The sequence below is a fragment of the Oryctolagus cuniculus genome, chromosome 5 (assembly GCF_964237555.1).
Source record: "Oryctolagus cuniculus chromosome 5, mOryCun1.1, whole genome shotgun sequence".
Classification (NCBI taxonomy): Eukaryota; Metazoa; Chordata; class Mammalia; order Lagomorpha; family Leporidae; genus Oryctolagus; species Oryctolagus cuniculus.
In genome coordinates, this window is record NC_091436.1 from 150344662 (window position 1) to 150356111 (window position 11450).

The following is an 11450-nucleotide window of genomic DNA, read 5'->3' on the forward strand; positions in this document are numbered from 1 at the left end:
CCCGGTGTGCCGGCACCGCAAGGCGGAGGATTAGCCTAGCGAGCCGCGGCGCCAGCCATCTCTTTCCCTTTTGTAAAAGGCATGAAATAGATAAGCAACTAAAGACAACTAGGATTACTTTACTTCTTTTTTTTTTCATAAAATAATAGTTTAATTAATTAGTTAATTCTTTTAATGCCTATTTATTACTGACACGTAGTATGTAACCATCACTGAGGTAGGCAATCCAAGCACAAATACCAATGGACATCCTTTGCTTTCAAGTGCATTACAATGTCTTGGGGGAGCCACACAAACGTAAGTGATACTGGGATATCAGTGCTTTAGCAGTTATATGAAAAAACAGCTTGGAAATAAAAAAAGAAAATCCATAGATTGTCAGGGTTTGGGTTCAATCCTCTCTGAGAAGAAACCTGTATTGTAGTAAATGACTAGAAGCTCAGCTGAAAAGGGCACAAAAATATCAAGTGCAAAATGATCTGACCTGCTTTTGACTTCTGCTGCTGCTGAGGGTGTGACCATGGTTTTGGGTTGAGTGAAGAATGAGGATACCTGTACTCTGGATCCATGGAAAAAACATAGAGAAATGAACTTGAGTTTTCATCTTTTGCTACTTGGAGAAGTTTATAAATTTCTACCCACCACAGACCTGAAACTGGGGTATATTTGTAAACATGTCAAAGCACTGAATATATTACAGACATTTTTTTTAAAAAAAACACTATTTATTTGAAATGCAGAGTTACAGAGAGAGGGGGGAGACACACTCACAAATACACACATACACACACACACACAGAGAGAGAGAGAGAGATCTTCCATTTGCTAGTTCATTCCCCATATGGTCACAAGATTTGGACTAGGCTTAAGCTAGGAGCCAGTAGTGCTGTCTGGTTCTCCCACATGGGTAGCAGGCGCCCAAGTACTTGGGCCATCTTCCACTGCTTTCCCAGGCACATTATCAGGGAACTGGATTGGAAATGGTGCAGTCAAGACTTGAACCGGTGCCCATATGGGATGCTGGCATCACAAATAGTAGCTTACTTCACTGTACCACAATACCAGCCCTGATTTTATACACTTTGATGATTACAAGCATTACTTAGATTTGGGTATTAGACATTTGGGCTCAGAATTATCATGATGATGCACGAAGAATCATAATCAAGAGCACAGATGTTGCATGGATGGAGTTTGAAGAACTGCTGATGCAGAGGCTGAGACTGCTCCACCATTGGCTCAAGGGATTGCACACAAGCAAATAGTCCTTCAAGGCAGCAAGAGAAGCTAGAGCCATAGAATTGGTCCAGGGTCGCTTACTGACTGGGATGTACTCTGAGCTCTGCATTGTCGTGCAAGGTCATTGTTGTGTGAACATCAAAAACCAAGATGGTGCAGCTTGATGACTAGAAGTGACCTCTCAGTATATCCAATTATAGTGTATGACATTTAGATGCAAAAAAAAAAGTGTGTTATCTCTTAGCAAGAAAGTTAAGTGAGCACATAAGCCAGTAACAGCCATTTATTTAATATCACTATCAAGTATTATGTATTACATACAATTGTATGTGGTATACTTTTATATGACTGGCATCACAGTAAGTGTGATTACATCATCACCACCTCAAACACGCGAGTAATGTGCTGTGCTGCAATGTTGCCATGGCTATGACATCACCAAACTATAGGCAATTTGCAGCTCCATTATGTTAATATGGGATCACCATAGAAACGGTCGGTCTTTGACCAAAATGTCATGCATATATTGGTGAGGAAGATCTGATGAAGAACATAGCCAGGATCCTTTGTCCTCCTGCTTCTAGGTAAGGTTACAAAAGCTGTTATGGTGAGGAGGCAATTTCATATAGCAGGCTGCATTTCTATCTGCCCATTGCTTATCATTTGTTTTATGGATGGATGAAAAGGCTCTTTGTTTCTTTTATTAAAAAAACTTTTATTTAATAAATATAAATTTTGAAAGTACAACTTTTGGATTATAATGGTTCCCCCACCCTATAGCCACCCTCCCACCTGCAAACCATCTCCTACTCCCTCTCCCATCCCATTCTTCATTAAGATTCATTTTAAATTATCTTTATATACAGAAGATCAACTTAGTATATACTAAGTAAAGATTTCAACCATTTGCACCCACAGAGACACACAAAGTATAAAGTACTGTTTGAGTACTAGTTTTACCATTAATTCACACAGTACAACATATTAAGGACAGAGATCCTACATGGGGAATAAGTACACAGTGACTACTGTTGTTGATTTAACAATTGACATTCTTATTTATGACGTCAGTAATCATCCAAGGCTCTTGTCATGAGCTGCCAAGGCTATGGAAGCCTCTTGAGTTCACGAATTCTGACCTTATTTAGACAAGGCCTAGTCAAAGTGGAAGTTCTCTCCTCCCCTCAGAGAAAGGTACCTCTTTCTTTGATGGCCTGTTCTTTCCGCTGGGATCTCACTCACAGAGATCTTTCATTTAGGTCATTTTTTTTTTTTTTTTTTGCCACAGTGTCTTGAACTTCCATGCCTGAAATACTCTCATGGGCATTTTAACCAGATGCAAATGCCTTAAGGGCTGATTCTGAGGCCAGAGTGCTGTTTGGGACATCTGCCATTCTATGCATCTGCTGTGTATCCTGCTTCCCATCTTGGATCATTCTTTCCTTTCTAATTTTATCAGTTATTATTACCAGACACTGGTCTCATTATGTGATCCCTTTGACAATCTTATCTTTATGATCAACTATGAACTTAAACTGATCACTTTAACTAGTAAGATGGCATTGGTACATGCCAACTTAATGGGATTTGGAATCCCATGGCCCATTTCTAGCTCTACCATTAGGGGTAAGTCCAAATAAGTGTGTGCCAAACTGTACATTTCTTCCCTTTTTTGTTCCCCCTCTTATTTTTACATGGATCAATTTTCATTGTTTCTTATACATTTATTTGCATATGGGCAGCTTACCTAAAATATTTATGAAATGGATGAATTCATTTCAAATTGCTTATTTCATAAAGTAGTTTTCTTTCTTCCACATCAATCATGTGTTGTTATTATAAAGTTCAGGTTAAAGGGAATCCTTCATCTGTTGTTGAGTAAAGATCTTAGAGGTGAAGGGCCCTCCTAAACACGTAGAGATTGCTGAGTTATGGAGGCAGAGGACCATGGAGCATGGGCTGCATTAAGTCTTGCTCCACTTTGGGGGAGTGCCGTGTAGGGCTGGTTTGTATATTACTCAACAGTGCACTACATTTCTATAAACATGGTTTAAATTGACAAAAATATAACACTCTGGGTTTGGTAAATTCTCATGATGGATATAAAATAGATGACTTCTGTCATGAGAGCTGTTTACCTAGGAACCAAAAATGTAGCAAGAGCAATAGAAGTATAATGACTCCTATGACAAAAGAGTGCTTTATCTTTATTAATTATTGCAGAGATGTTCAGAGCCTGGATCATGTTAAAGAAGAAAGAAAGAAAGAGTCTGACATGTGACAGCAAAGGGGCAAAAGCTTTCAATGTTTTTCAAATACCATTAGAAGAGAACTAACATTTATAGCACTCCTCCAGAGGCCAGATAACCGAAAGTGAAAGTAATATAAACGTGATTGTCTTATCTACCATTATTTATACATCGATTTCAAATTGGAAATAACATCTGAGTTTTTGCTTAATCACAGATAAAAATTAAATTTACAAAAATTTTATTGGAAATAACATCTGAGTTCTTCCTTAATCACAGATAAAAATTAAATTTACAAAAATTTTATTGGAAACTATATTTGATAATATTCTAATTACTTGAATTTTGGTAAATCATATACATGTTGTTCATTCATTGATTACAAAAGCATTCTACCATTTGAGAGGCAGTACGCTAGAATCTGGATGTGCGAATAAAATAAGGCTTATCATACCCTCAAGGTACTTAACATTCACTACCAGAGTATTTCAAAAAATATGGACATTAAAATGTTTATGAAAAATGTGGTTATGAAAAACTGCACAGATTTCAACTTTTTTGAACTCCCCAAATGCTCACAATGATCAGGGCTGGCCATGCTGAGGCTGGAAGCCAGAAACTCAGTACAAGTCACCCTTGTGGGTGACAGAACGTAATTAGTAAGGCCATCACTGCTGCCTCCCAGGGTCACATTAGCAGGAAGCTGGAGTCAAGAGCCAAAGGTAGGCACCGAACCCATGCACCCTGATATGGAAACGGGCATCTTCTAGGCTAAACGGCTATCCCAGACTTACCTTTCATTCCGTTTTCCAACAAATTTTAAGTACCTTCATATATTAAAACCGAGTCTTTTTTTAATTTATTTTGTCACATCACTGTGTCCCTTTGATTGTCACATTTGGCTAAGATGATGGGTGCACAGCCACTTTACAAAAAAAGGTAGAAAAAGGCACGCTGGGAAGGTAACAAAAGACCTCTATCACTGGTATTGACAACAGCACCTTATTTATTTCTTTAACAAAATAGAGTGTCACTTGTTTCCTATCTAATTGAAAAACTATTAGGAGATTGAGGTCAAAACTTGTTCAAGAAGTAACCGCAGCCCCGTGGTGATGAAGAATTCCAAATTCAAGGCAACCGAAATCATAAATATCTCATTGCTTCACTTAATTGTTCTTCCTCCTCTCAATGCTGCCTGTTAACATTTTGCAATTGGAATGTTTTCCATCTGTGCCTTTGCTTGAATTGTGTGAATATATCTGATGAAAACTATTATCACTCTGTCTTTTAGTCTTTGATCTGCTTTATGTTAACAGAATCACAAGCAGGAAAATGTTAACTCAGTCATACACTTGATGTTATAGATGCTTTCGGTCCCATGTTTGTAAAGCTTCCCATCTGTACTTCAAACTGTTCCTGTCCCTTTCCATCGTGACAGAGAATACCTACATCCACACACGCGGAGACACTATCTAGATAGGATTGGTAATAACTGGGAACCTTGGGCTGTCGTCTTTTAAATGTTCAGGGTAATGGTAAATGTAAAGATTATTGTATCAATAAGTGCAAACAATAGAATGTATGAATTTAGTAAATGTTGTTTATAGATATTCTTCCAATAAACTGTTTTATTCAGGATTTTGTATACGTTCTCTCAAGGCCGCAGTAGTAAGTACTTCTCCAGGGATCACCTTTCACATCATATGTACACAAGGTTTGTGTTTTTGAGGCTGTGCAATGCACAACCTGCTTGGATTTATGTAGGGGGCCCTTAGATTTCTGTAGGGGCTTCATGGCTGTCGTATTTGTCTCAGTCTGACTCACCTTGGAAGTGTGGACTGCCATTGGATGTTAGGATGCTTATTGTTTCCTGCACAGGGAAATGTGTTAATTGTCAGATTGGAGAAGAATGTGAACCTTTGGAATAAATGAGAAAATCACGTGCTCAAACCCACGTGCCTGAAAGGTGAATTTGAGGTCAGGAAGGGAAAACGCATGTTTTGCAGGGAGGTTACTTTGTGTCTTAAACCAGAAAACTGTGTGAGTCATTGGGTTGATTGTGTGGTGACAGGATCTACCTTCTTTGTGGTTTCTTTTTTTCTAAAGATTTATTTATTCATTTGAAAGTCAGAGTTACCCAGAGAGAGGAGAGGCAGAGAGAGAGAGAGAGAGAGAGAGAGAGGTCCTCCACCTGCTGGTTCACTCCCCAATTGGGCACAACGGCCGGAGCTGTGCCAATTCAAAGCCAGGAGTCAGGAGCTTCCTCAAGTTCTCCCACGTGGGTGCAGGGACCCAAGGAACTGGGCCATCCTCCACTGCCTTCCCAGGCCACAGCAGAGAGCTGGATCAGAAGTGGAGCAGCTGGGTCTGGAACCGGCGCTCACATGGGATGCTGGCGCCCCAGGCCAGGTCATTAACCCACTGCCCCACCGCGCCAGCCCCTTTGTTTTCTTTCTAATCTTTGTAGGTTAGAAGAAGTTAGAATTAGGGGGAAAAAATCAATACAGCCTGTTTTATATGTGTATGCTAACAAATATTGGTGCATAGTTTGGACAAAGGCTAGTCCAGGTGATGGCCAATAGATCTGCAAAAGAATTTGTTTTCCTTTGCAGTTTCTGAGGAAGGGTGAAGGACAGGATTTTAACCGTTTTGCCCTCTGTGCCAGACCAGGCCTGTGGCTCTCCCTGGGCTGGTATGAGATCTAATTCTCGCAGCCTAAAGCAGAAGCTCATTTCCTTGTAGGTCTGAGTTCTTCATGTGCTTTCAAATGGCACCCAAAGAAGCATAGTAACTAAAGATAATGCTGAGAGCACCATGTGTTTGAAATCCAGGCTTTTTCTTTGAGTAATTATCTTAAAGAAACATGCAGTGACTCCTGGACAAATGAATTCTTATGGGAATGTTGCTTCTTATGGACAGAATGCGTGTGCATCCTACCCAGAACCGCCACAGTGAATTATGTCAAAGCCCTAAGCACCAGTGTGGTTGTATTTGCAGTGAGAAGGTAATTCACAGTCCATGACTTCATAAAGGTGTAACCCTGATCCAGAAGGAGGGATGCGAGAGGATTTGCTCTTTCTCTCTCGCCGTAGGCCAGCCCACAGACCCAGGAAAGGTTATGTGAAGAGTTAATGAGAAGGTAGCAGCCTGCAAGTGAGGAAGAGAGTCCTCACCAGAAACTGACCCTGTTGGATGTTGATATGGGACTTTTAGCTGAAAATTCACTTTTAGTGAAAAAATAAATTTATTTTAGTTAAGCCACTCAGTCTGTAGAATTATCTTATTGGAGTCCAAGTAGGCAGATGCAATGCTTTTGCAACATGTTTGTAGGTAACTGCTTATGGATGTCCTTTGTCAAAACCTCAGTTCCTAAAATGACTCATTGGAGAACTCTTATGTGCGTTTATCTTAGTGATCCTTAATACAAGCATTGCTCACAACCACTCTCTTATTCCTTGCCTCAGGCACAAAATAAGCTATGGAAAATGCTAAAGCTTAACCACCAAGCCATCCATCACCTATCAGGTCCTTCCACAATCTAGCTCTTGCTTCTGAGTCTCCTGCTCTAAGTATTATTTTTTTAAAGATGATATAACAAAGTATTTATGGTGAACAGGGCAGGTATTTCTAAATAAAATGGGCTCAAATATTAGGTGGCAATATCTAGCCATGTCAGCGGAACATTGGTGCCGTTCAGTCAGTGGAAGATAAGCCATTTCTATGCTTGAGTAGATTTGTGGCTGATTAAATTTGTACCACAGGCGATCTCTTCCTAGGAAATATGCTAATTTTGCATAGCCGTTTTATGATGGTAAGGGAAATGCACACCCACATGTGTGTATGTATTTTCAATACATCCTTCCTATTTTTCCAAGGTTATTCCGAAAAGCATTTTTGGAGGCTTTATTTTTAAGTTTCACATGAACACCTGCAGTTTCCAAGGTGAAAATCTCTCCTCCTGGATTGGTTTTAACAACAAGTGGGCTAGTGCAAAGTGACGGGGATTAAAGGCAGAAAATGTGACCACACACCAATTTCCTACCTTATAGACCTTTTATATCATGTCTCGGAATTTTAATTCCACCTTCTAAGTAATGCAGGTCCCCAGAAAGAGGTCATATATGCAGCCACAGGGCAGAGTCCTCAGCTGCTTTTTCTTTTTATAGTGCCCAGGGATCTCTGTGGGCAAGGGTTATTCGAGTTAATTGTAAATTACTTTGTTTTTTAATAGAATAAATCCTGACTTGATTTATTTTTAAAGTTTTCATTTTATTTGACTGGCAGAAAGTTAGAGAAAGACACAGACAGGCAGAGACATCTTGCATCTGTTGTCTCCAACAGCCACAACTGGGCTAGATTGCAGCCAGGAACCCCAGAACTCAATCCAGGTGACCCACGTGGGGAGCAGGGACCCAGGAGCTTGAATCCAAGTTCCTGCTGTCCTCAGAGTCCTCATTAGCAGGTAGTTGGATTGGAAGTGAAGCAGGTGGGACTCAGAGCATGAACTCTGATACGGGATACAGACATCCAATCCACAGCTTAACCATCATGCAAAACAGTATCTTGAAACCGTGGCTTTTAAAGATTGGTTGTGTTTGGCAGAACAAGGGTAATGCTATGATACTTAGACCCGAATGTCCTTAAGGATTGGTGTCATATTTAGAACGGTCGCTGGTCTTTTCTATCCTACATTTTAGAAAGACTCAAGTTTAGGCATTTAAATAGAACACTTGGATGGGCGAAGACCTTTCCCTAGCAAAGCTCATTGGCAGGCAGCAGAGACAGACTGTGTTAATGTCAATTTCTTTTCCTTTAATAAATGCCACCTGTGTTACCAGCGTGGATTTGAAGGTGATGTAATTTTCTTGCAAATCCATTAGTTTTATAGGTGTTTGGCAAGACCCGCTGCTGTGTTGATTAGATATAGTAACTGTGTCTGTTTAAGTAGGGTTTTAAATGCTTGGCTTGGTTCTGCATTGGCGGGATAACAAGACATACAGTAGATGCTTTAACCGAAGGTGGTGCTAAGCAGTGATTTGACACATAGCTTAGTGTTTAGCCATTTGTGATAATATGCACTGTAATGGGGGAGTTAATTGCAGATGCCTGCAAGACATACCTCTAAGTGAGCCTGACAAATAAGACACAGACTCCCGCCACCCTCCGCCCCAGCCCCGTTCTTGTAATAGTTTCTCAAGACGCAGGCCCAGCACAGCGACATCAGTATTTTCTGGGAACCTGTTCGAAATGCAAATTATTTACTCCACCCAGTTTTACTGAATGAAAGATTCTGAGAATAGGGCCCAGCAGTCTGTGCTGTAACAAGCCTCCTGGGGTTTCTTCTCCAGCCTGTTTGGGACCTGTAGGCACAGGGATGCTGCTATGTCACAGTTCAATGTGAAGCATTTTTGACTCACTCTTAATGGATTAACTTTCTAAGTCCAGATTATCTAGGGCTGGACAATAGTTTAATATTAAAAAACTATCTCAATTTTTTAGTATCTTTACACTGGTAGATGTTGGCTTGCTGTAAATGTATTAGTATTGAGGATTTGGATGAGAGAAAGCAGCTAATCTTATTTTCCTTATCTCTACTTGCCTCCTCTTTTTCATTATCTAAAGAAGCTAACATCTCATGCTCCATTAAACAAGATGCAGCTTTTATTATCTTTTATCTCTTCCTGAACCCTTTCAATAAATGCTACTTGATTACTCTTGCACGTTGAGGTAGACATTTAGCATAATCAAAACATCAAGAAAGTGTGATGCTTGGTTAGTCTAGGGCAAGACAGCTTCCTGGACCCCAATAAATCGGTTGAGAATGATACAAACACAATTTTCGTTAGATGGTCAGAGGTGACGTTTTGCAGGAGGTGCAACTAACAAGGAAAAACAAATCACTGATCGTCGTATTTCCCAACAGAGGAAGTATTGCATTCCCCAAGAGAAGAGAATAGCCCAGATATTTTAGAGACCTGAAATTCACTGCAGCCATATCTTAAAGGTGATGAGTTTAGTTCTTCATTTGCATAGTCATTCATTTATCAGATATTAACTGGGCAGTTTTCTTATATCCTAGTGTCTTGTCTTAGCTAAGTCAGAACTCTTAACTTCAGAATCCCCTTCCCTGCACAGTTCCAGGTCAGATGGGCCACAAGATGACACATTTACATGAGACGCGGGGAGCAGAAGTGAGTGCCATGGAATTATCTCAGGGCCTGTTATTGACGTCTTGCCTTGCCTAACTGGAATAGCACCAGAGTTGGGCTCCAGCTTCCCACATCTGCTGGACCCCTGCTTCAGATTCCCAGATTCCTGGACCATGAATGGGTTTGTCTTCAGTACAAAGTGCAAAAGGCGAGAGCGCCTCCTCCCAGTTCTACAGTTGCCAAAGGCAGATCCTTAGGCGTGATTACAGACCAGTGCGAATGCGGCTCCTCCCTTGTGGAATCCACCTCGTCCCCAGCTCCAGGTCTGTCCTTGCTCGGTCTTCCTCCCCTTCTTCCTATTCACCTTCAATTCAGGACCGTCTGCCTGGCCTAAAACGATCTCATCTCGCCTTCAAACACACTCAGTAATTATCTCTCACAGTCTCATAAATTCAACCCCCACACTGAGTCTGTTCATGTCACTATGAAGAAGTACCACAGACCACGTAACTTTTCCAAGTACTGGAATTTTGCTGTGCATGGTTCTGGAAGTTGGGAAACGGAGGATCAAAGCCCTGGCAGGTTTCCTGTCTGATGAGAGCTGCCCTCTGCTTCCAAGATAGCGCCTTCTTGCTTCGTTCTCTGCAGGGGATGAAAGCTGTGTCCTAATTTCAATAGAATTCCCAAAATAACAAGAGAAAAATAACTTGCTAAGGTGGGAAAACATTTGATCATCATCAGTAAAGGCTAAAAATTATTTGATAAAATTTTGTAATCAATTCTAGTTAGAATTCTAAATAGAGAATAAAAGTAAACTACTTAAGTGCAAAACAGACTACTTATCAGAAAACGGCAAATCATATAAATGATCAGATTTGAAAAACGCTTTTTTGACGACAAGGGACTAGTTTTCCACTAACACTACTACTATTTCTTCAAAATTTAAACATACGTAACAAGAAAAATGAAACAAGCAACACAAGCATTTGATAATTAAAACTATTATTGCTGAGGTTATAGAGAAGATGAAAAACCGTAAGACATCCTCATTTAAATCTTTAATTGTTTTTGTTGTTGAATTTTTAGTTTTTTATATATTCTGGATATTAATCCGTTTCTGATGAGTAGTTTGCAAATCTTTTCTTCAATTTTCTTGGTTGTTTGCTCTCGCTATTGTTTCATTTGCTGTGCGGGAACTTCTTAGTTTGATAGAAATAATCCCATTTGTCTAATTTTTCTTTTATTACTTGTGCTTTTGAGCCTTAACCAAAAACTCATTGCCTATTCAATGTATTGAAGCATTTCCCCTTGTTTCCTTATGGCAGTTATATAGTTGCCTGTCTTACATTGAAGTCTTTAACCCTTTTTGAAATGATTTTTGCATGTGGTGAGAGGGATCGCGTTTCACAGTCTCACATCCGGATATCCAGTTTCACACAACCATTTATTGAAGAGTCTGTCCTTTCTCAAATTAAAAAAAAAAGAAAAAGAAAAATGATCTAAATAGACATTTCTCAAAGGAAGATACATAAATGATCAGAAAATATATGAAAAGCTGAACATCACCATAGTGAGGGAAATGCAAATCAAAATCACAATGGGATATCATCTCATGCCACTTAAAATGACCAACTGGAAAGACAAACGATGACAAATGCTGTTGAATATGCCAAGAAAGAAAGGAGAACACTTATGCACTGTTGGTGAGAATGTAAATTAATATAGCCATCATTGAAAAGTAACCATTGAAAAGGGTATAGCAGTTACTCAAAAAGGGAAAAATAGAACTACTTTATGGTTCAGTTATCCCATT

At 39.8% G+C, this 11450-nt stretch overlaps 1 pseudogene; it reads left to right on the forward strand.

Moving 5' to 3' along the window:
* Positions 1-10031, forward strand: part of LOC100352591 (agouti-related protein pseudogene) — a 78355-nt pseudogene extending 68324 nt beyond the window's left edge.
* The last annotated feature ends 1419 nt before the right edge of the window (positions 10032-11450 follow it).